Genomic DNA, 8,178 nt, shown 5'->3' on the forward strand with positions numbered 1-8,178 from the left:
GGACCACGTCCAGTTCGCCAGGGGCACACGAGCGTGGACCGTCTAGAACCAGCACCCTAACGCTCAGGCGTGTACCTGTCCGGGGTGGGCTCAGAGATTCGGGGACAGACCGTCATTGCTATGCACGCAGCTCACAGCTGCAGGAGCCCTCTAATTGTTTTGCAGTGAGATGAGAACTCGGTTTTATCTGAAGTCTCAGGACAGCTTATTGACTGCACTGTCTGGCTGTACAGCACATAATAGCATTGTTAAGGGAAATGTCAGCAAAGGCACTGAAGGGTGGAAAACATGAAATCAAATTTCTCACATGACAATGGCTTGGATATTTGTTGGGCTTTTGCTCCCACCGAATGGGACCGAAGATCCTTTTCAGGCTGATTCGATCAGACACCGCATAGTATTTGTCCAGCGAACCCACCCTGTGGTTAACATATTTTAACAAGTCATCTCTTCCTCCTCCTCCCAGAAAGAGGACTGGAACGGGCGGACACGTTACCAGTCTCTGCTCAGAGAAATCATTTTCATAACATCCCAAGCCTCCTAAGACGTCATGTTGTATTCTTCCATCAGCCATCTGCTAGGGGAGACGCATCCATACGACATCTTCCTCCGCTGGCATAATTAAAAGAGATTCTCTGCATTCGAACACTGTGTTACATTTACATTCAAAGTTATTTTGCTCTCTCTTTGCCCTTGCCCTCAAGGAATTGTGGGAATTCAACTTAATAGGCTTTTAATGGTTCTGTGATAACTGTGATTATAAACTGTGAATCGGATCGTGGGAGCATGGAAGTTCAGCTGCATCTCATGCAAAGACATCACCGTTGCTTTTGATCCTCGGTTGATATTTGGTTTCCAGTGTTCAGACACCACCATCTTTAAAAAAAATAATGAAATAAAAGGCACCTCATTTGCTTCACAATTGCTTTGATAACAGTTTTAAAGCCTTTAAGCACACATTTTCCTTTTGATATATTAGAAGTATTTAGAAACACATCCTGTTGCTAAAAATTCAATTTCAAAGTCTACAATTGTATTTCCTGCTTCCTTTTAGAGGGAAGATGATGGGTTTATTTAAAACACATGCAACATGTTGGACACGTGCACACACGCACACACATGCACTCACACGTACTCACACGCTGCCTTCGACCTTTCACTGCCAAATATTTAGAAATAAATTTTTACTGCGTTCTCTGAACATCTAATTACTGCTTTGAGGCGAGTTAATGAAAATATACTTTTCTTTGAAACATGTTGGCTCTACTAAATGAGCCTCTCCTTGTGAGTCCACAGATGAATCGATGGTGAGCCTCCTTGAAAAAAAGAGGCTTTCTGATCATTGTTGCCAGATGTCTCAAGCAAGCCTGCCAAGCTGGGGCCAGAAACACAGCCTTAAAATAGTAGGCACAGAATTGCACCATCAGCCAAGCCAATTAGGGCCCTTAGAGCAAATTAGCTCTCTTTTCCCATTGGCCAGAGCAGCTGCGACTTGTGCAGGGACAGCCTCGGGTCCGTCCAGCCAGCGTCTCCTACTCTGGCCAGTTGTTGCCGGCATCCAAAAGGGCCACCAGAAACAGTCAGCCCCCAGTTTTAAAAAACTGCCTTGCTGAAACCCTCGGCTCAATTCCCAGGAAGATCCCCATGGTCATCTCTGGAGAGCAGGGCGTTGTCTAAGGCAGAATAATTCCAGCGGGTGGAATAGTTCTCAGTGTCACAACCCTCCCAGAGTTGTCCACTAGAGAGGAGGTCTCACTGTCAGGAAGGGAGCCCTTAGCTACAGGCCCTCCTTGAGGAGAAATCAATGAGATTGGTTCAGTGGCAAATCCACAAGAAGGAAAGCTGAGTGCTCGAGCAGCAGACAGCACAGCACTGTGCTCTCCACTCGGAGGCTGACTTCACCACCGATTTTCAAAGAAAGTCATAGGAAGCATCGAACCCTTAAAGACCATTTCATCTGTAAGGAACAAAGGGCCACTGGAGCAGAAAGTCTCATCTACAAAGGTCAGCTCTTGGCAACATATGCCCCGCGGGGCAGCCAGGAGCATTTCAGACAGTGTCCAACGACGCTGCCAGCACTGGCATCAGGACCACGAATTAAGAAATTACTATTGGCAGCAAAGAGTAATTTGGTTGCAATAGTTCCCCCAAAGCCTTAAAAATATCCATATTTATGATCTAGTAATTTTACTTCTGAGAATTTACCCCAAGAAAACACCCACACATTTGCACAAGGATCTGTCCCTAAGTATTCTCATTGCAGGATTTGCTAGAGAAAAAAGATTGAAACATAAAGTTGAACCCAATGCAGTCGTGAAAGACAGAAGAATGAGGCAGAAAAACATTTACACTGCATTGTACAGTCAAAAGGAGAGGTAAACACTTCTGTAGGATGATCTTCTTTTTTAAAAATATATATACATACTCATGGAAAGTGGAAGGTTACACCAACATTTTAGGATTAATTGAATTTCCTATTTTCTTCACTGGGCTTTTCCAAATTTCCAGAGTGGTGGTTTTAGTCGCTAAGTTGTGTCCAACTCTTGCGACCCCATGGACTGTAGCACTCCAGGCTCCTCTGTTCATGGAATTTTCCAGGAGAGAATACTGGAGTGGGTTGCCATTTACTTCTTCTTCTTCTTTTTTTTTTTTTTGCCATTTACTTCTCCAGGGGATCTTCCCAATCCAGGGGTTGAACCTGTGTCTCCTGCGTTGGCAGCTGAATTCTTTACTGACTGAGCTACCATAATGAGCATGTATTGCTATTATGGTCAGAAGCAAAATTGAAAAAATTATTTATTTATTATTTATTTGAGCAAAATTGGCTCTGCTGGATCTTCGTTGCTGCATGGGCTTTTCTCTAGTAGCCACGAGTGGGGGCTACTCTCCAGATGCAGTGTGCAGGCTTCTCACCGCAGTGGTTTCTCTTGTCACAGAGCACAGGCTCTAGGGATCACGGGCTTCCATAGTTGTGACTCCTGGGCTCCAGAGCACAGGCTCAGTCATTGTGGCACATGGGCTTAGTTGCTCTGCAGCATATGGGATCTCCCCGGATCAGAGATTGACCCCATGTCCCCTGCATTAACAGGCAGATTCTTTACCACTGACCCACCAGGGAAGCCCAAGAATTTTGAAAAAGAAGGTATAGCAAGACAACTCATGCATAAATCAATGTCTTGCAAGAGTTCAAGACCCAGACAAGGAGAAGGGTGTATAAATGAAGCTATAAAACATACGGAATCAGCGATGTCTGCTGAGCATGGAAAGTGCTAGATGGACTATGTTCAAATCATGAATTTACACGTGTTCCAAGAAAGTGTTTTATAGGCTATCCTCCACATTGCACTAGATGCTGATGGTACCACAGTCAGTCATCAGCGGTTCATACTCTAGAGGGCCCATGGCCCGAATGAGGAATATTTCCACGTTGCCAAAGAAGCATTGCATTCCACCCCGGTGGCAGGCAAAGTCCCCCGCTCCTGTCAGCGCCCATGGAATCCACTCTAATAAGCTTTGCATTATGGAACATAAAATCATATAAAGCTTAAAATCTGCAGAGGCATGACATCTGGCCTTAACCCAGACTTTTAAGAGTCAGATCTTGAAATCAAACAAGGAGGAATAATGAAGTTCCAAGTTCCAGCCGTAGCCCTGCTGAGATCTTTAAGCAGGGAGGCTAGGATATGCTAAAATGTCTTCAACTTCTTTCGAATACAATCTGAAACTTTCAATGCTTCCAACCTCAGGAATCAGACCCTAAAAATGTAGATCAGGTCAGTGTGGGGTAGCCCTTCTCTCTACTACTGAAAAGTTTTTGCCACGACTTCTTTGATAGCCAGTTAATTTTTGTAGTAAATAGACCACCTGGCAGACTTCCGCCTGACAAGGGGCTCAGGGCAGGCCCCAAAGGCACTGGCCAAGTGAGTAAGATCGAGTCTCAGTTCTCAGGACCAGAGTTGATAAATTCCATATTTAGTTTATTCCCTTATTAATCACCCTATCAATATCATTAACATAAAGTTACATATTTTTCTGTTTAAAAAAATAGGCAATTTCATCCTGTATCTTTGTTGACCATGTTTTCTGGATTTTAGTGCGGTCAGACTCTTTAGTCTGAAAAAATTGCCAACTTCTATTCTAACCCAATCCAGTTGGAGTAAAACAGAGTTTTTAAAAAATGTTAAGAGCATCTAGACGCGCACCACTTCCATTGTGGCCCAGGGGTTAAGGCTTTGCTTCCCATGTAGGGGGTGCTGGTTTGATCCCTGGACAGGAAGCTCACGTTTCCACATACGTGGCCAAAAAAACAAACTATGAAACAGAAGCAACGTTGTAACAAATTCAATAAAGACACTTTAAAAAAAAATAGTCCACATTTTAAAATATCTTTAAAAAAAAGTGTATCTAGAATTACCGGTTGTCTGGTCTCTAAGTCAAACTTTAAAGCAAAAGCCACTTGAATACTAACACCTCAATATTTCCCTGTATTTCTCAATACTCTCAATATTTTTCTGCAGGACAAAAATCCCAACACTTAGAAATATACTGTTGTTCAGTCACTAGATCATGTCTGACTCTGCAACCCCATGGACTGTAGCCCACTAGGCTTCTCTGTCCTTGGGATTTCCCAGGCAAGAATACTGGAGTGGGTGGCCATTTCCTTCTCCAGGGGATCTCCCTGACCCAGGGATCAAACCCACATCTCCTGCACTGGCAGGTGGCTTCTCTACCACTGAGCCACCAGGGAAGACTGCCTGCCATGTAGTTAGGTGTAAATAAACGTTAGCTCTTTTGTGACTATATCTTACCGGTCCCCCAAAGTGTGTGAATTTTGTCAAGAGGCCCCTGCGACCTCAGTGGTGATGAGGGCTGAAGGAGGAGGGGCCTAGGAAGTCAGAGGTGGCAGGATCAGAGCTAAGGACCGGCTCTGAGGCTCTGCAAGTCTGTCCAGAGAGTAGGGGCTTTGAATGTAAAAGAGACTGTGGCAGAGGCAGGTGTTCTCCAGGCCAACCTGAAAAGCCCACCAGGAAGACATCCCAATTCCCAGGCTTCTCTGGGACTCCCCCAGGCCCTGAGCCTGGATTCTGCCTCCATCTCTTCCTCGGTTCATACATCAGATCGGCGGCTGTGTTGGCATCTGTTCTTCTCGTGACTTAGAGGTGGTGGGCCTGGGAGGGGGCTGAGGAGTACTGAGCAGGAGGGACACCAAGCACCCCACCCGGAGCCTGGAAGCCTCAAAGGCAAGTATGGACTCTGTACAGCTTTGCTAATGGAAAACCTCGCTTCGGTTTGAATTGAGGTCTTCAAGAAAAATCACCAGTGATGACAGGCTCTTCAATACAGGATCCAGCCACAGGCCAGAGATCAAGCTTCACTGAACCAGAGTGAGGGGAAAAAATGACAGTCAAACATTTTCTTTTTCTGCACACAGACTATAATCAGCTCTCCACAATGTCATCCTGGAACTCCAAGGACGGTCCAGACCCCTCCTGGCTCTCCCCAGTAATGGACAGAGGCAATGGTGCAGATAATCCAGCCAAATGGTGGGTAATCCGAAAGCCATTTCCATTGGCCTCGGGAGGACTTTCCATGCTCAGGCTGAGTGTGGGTGTATGCGAAGCTCTCTGCCAGACCTGGGGTGCATGTGGGGTCTGGATGTGTCCCAGGATGAAGCTGCACTCAGGGACAGCATCTCCCAGCAGCAGCAACGTAGCTGAGGTCCCTGCAGAGCACAGGCAACGATGCGGGCCCTTCAGACGGGGTTCTGCACCTCCTCCTCTTCCCTGGTCCATTCTTCATTCCTCCGACCCCGCCAACGGTATCACCTGAGCTCTTTTGCCCTCTGGCTTCCTAGCAGGTTTGAGCAAGAGGACTGGGGAGAAGAGAAAGAAGAGAAAACCCGGGATGTCGCTTCCCGGCTTCCTTCCTGCTCGGGCACAATTTCTCAGGCAACCTCTACTCCCCTCTACCTCCACCCCGGTTCTGGTTTTCACTGTGCTCCAGGACACCACTCCATCCCATGGACCTTCAGTCCCCCGCTGGCGGTGATGAAGCCTTCTCCTCCCATGTGGGCTCTCAGCCTGCCCACACCTCCATGAGCGGTGCCATCATAAAGCATCGCTGCTAAATTATCTTGAGCAAGCTCTGCTTCCCACTGAAGCCTGGCTGATGGAGGGTGGAACAGGATGGGGCTGAAGTTGGAGCTGGAGCTGGGGTCCTGGGGGGAGGTTTAAACAGAGAGCCAGCTCAGTACCCACTCAGAGCACAGCTCCTCATTAGATCTGATGGAAGCCCACTGCTCCTTTCTGAGTGGAAGCCACTTGGCTCTGCCTAGCCTGCCTCCAGACCAGTGGCATCAGGTACAACCCACCTGGACAATCCTGTGTTGGAGGCCAACCCATGTCTTTCTTGTGGTCATCTAGCACAACCAACTTCCCTTGGAAATGGAGTGATCACATTTAAAAGAGGCAACTTACCCAGCATCCTTGAATTTTCCTTCTCCTGGGCCCCCTTGTCTAATCTTGTCCTCTTAAAACTGAGATCAGGATTGTATCAAGGACCTTTGGTTGATCACCCATTCCTTGACCATGACCCTGACCCTATTTTCTAAAATCACGACCCTTGTTCTTTCTCCTTAGTATGCTTGACTTTCTGGCTTTCCTGTTGGTGGAAGTCCCAGCTGCTCCAACTCTGCCTCTCTGACAATCCATTTGCTTGTTCTTCTGTTGATGGACAATTCAGTTTCTGATAGTTCTAACATCTAGTTATTTTGCAGAGTTTCTGGTCCCTGTGAAAGGACCACCATCCATTCATTTCCATACACTGGAGACTTGTTCCATTCTCTTCTCTGCTCCCCAGATCCAAGCCATCCCTGAGTCCTGGCATCTCTCCAATCCATCCACCTCTCTCAACATGTGCTTCCAACACCCTGATGTAACTGACACTATTTCGCAACTGAGTGACTTCCTCCTTCCAGGAATCCCAGCATATACCCTGCCCTTCCCACCAAGCCATCCTGCATCCTGTGGGCTTTGAAAACCCGAATCAGACCATGCCAACTCTTAAAATCCCTCAGAGGCCTCCATTATGCTGAGAACAAAGACAGCCTTTACTGGGTCCAAAGCCTCCTGTGGCCCCTGCCCTTGCCTCTGGCAGCATCTCTCACCCTCTTTCCCTCCCTTTCTGCATTCCGTCTACAAACCTCACTCTCTGTTCTCACTCACCTTTGTGCAACTGCTCTTCCCCCCATCCACCTTGCCCCTTCATCTCCCTGACTCCTATTCATCTTCAGATCTTAAACATCAGGTTCTCGACCAAGTAAGTTCTCCCAGGAAAGTGTAGAAACCTGAACCTTCCTTCAAAGCTCCTATTACAGCTGGTAATGGGTCATGGGTTAATGTGTCTCCTCTGGACTATCAGCTCCGTAAACCCAGGAATCATCTCTTGTCTTGCTCTGACCCCTACACCAGGTGCATGGTGCTCAATAGTCTTAAATAAACAGTAGGTTTTTTAAATTAAAAATACGCTACAGAGAAACTTCTGGGTCCACATGGCCAACTTACCACATGCTTCTATTTCCTCTCTTTCTGAAATCCCGCCAGTAAAGAAACTTTTCAAAGGTGTAGGCCCGCAAGGACAAAAAGAACTAAAGAAGAGACAATAAGGAAAGAAAAGCTCAGCATATTCTTTGGAACATACAAAACAGATGGGGAAGCAGTAGCCGATGCAATGAGGTAGCAGCAGCTACATCACAGGTGCCAGTAGGAAGTAGAACTAGGTGACACCCACAGAACGGGGAACCCCAAGACCTGGAGACACAAAAACTCTGGAAAGTGGGGGCAGGGCAAAACAGGGGCTGAAAGCAGAGAATTGGTTGAAAAATCTATAGATGGAAGGATTAAACCCTTGCCCCTTTCCCACCCTATTTAGCCAAGCAACTACTCCCGTCTTCATTCTGACATCACCAGCAGGCAAGCAGAGGCTCATGCTTGACATGAGACATGAAGGTGAAGAAGCACAGGACTAACAATGCAGTTCAGTGTGAGGCTGATAATTCATAGTTAATGCAGAGAGATTAGGGATGCAGGGATCCTGCACAGGGATGCAGTTTCTGGCAGTTGCAAGTTGGCCAGAGCTCACTGAATGGTCTCAAGACACGGGCAGAGCCCCGACAGTCAA

This window comes from Bos grunniens, chromosome 26, assembly GCF_055505025.1.
Source record: "Bos grunniens cultivar Pamir isolate PY7600 chromosome 26, Bosgru_T2T1.0, whole genome shotgun sequence".
NCBI lineage: Eukaryota > Metazoa > Chordata > Mammalia > Artiodactyla > Bovidae > Bos > Bos grunniens.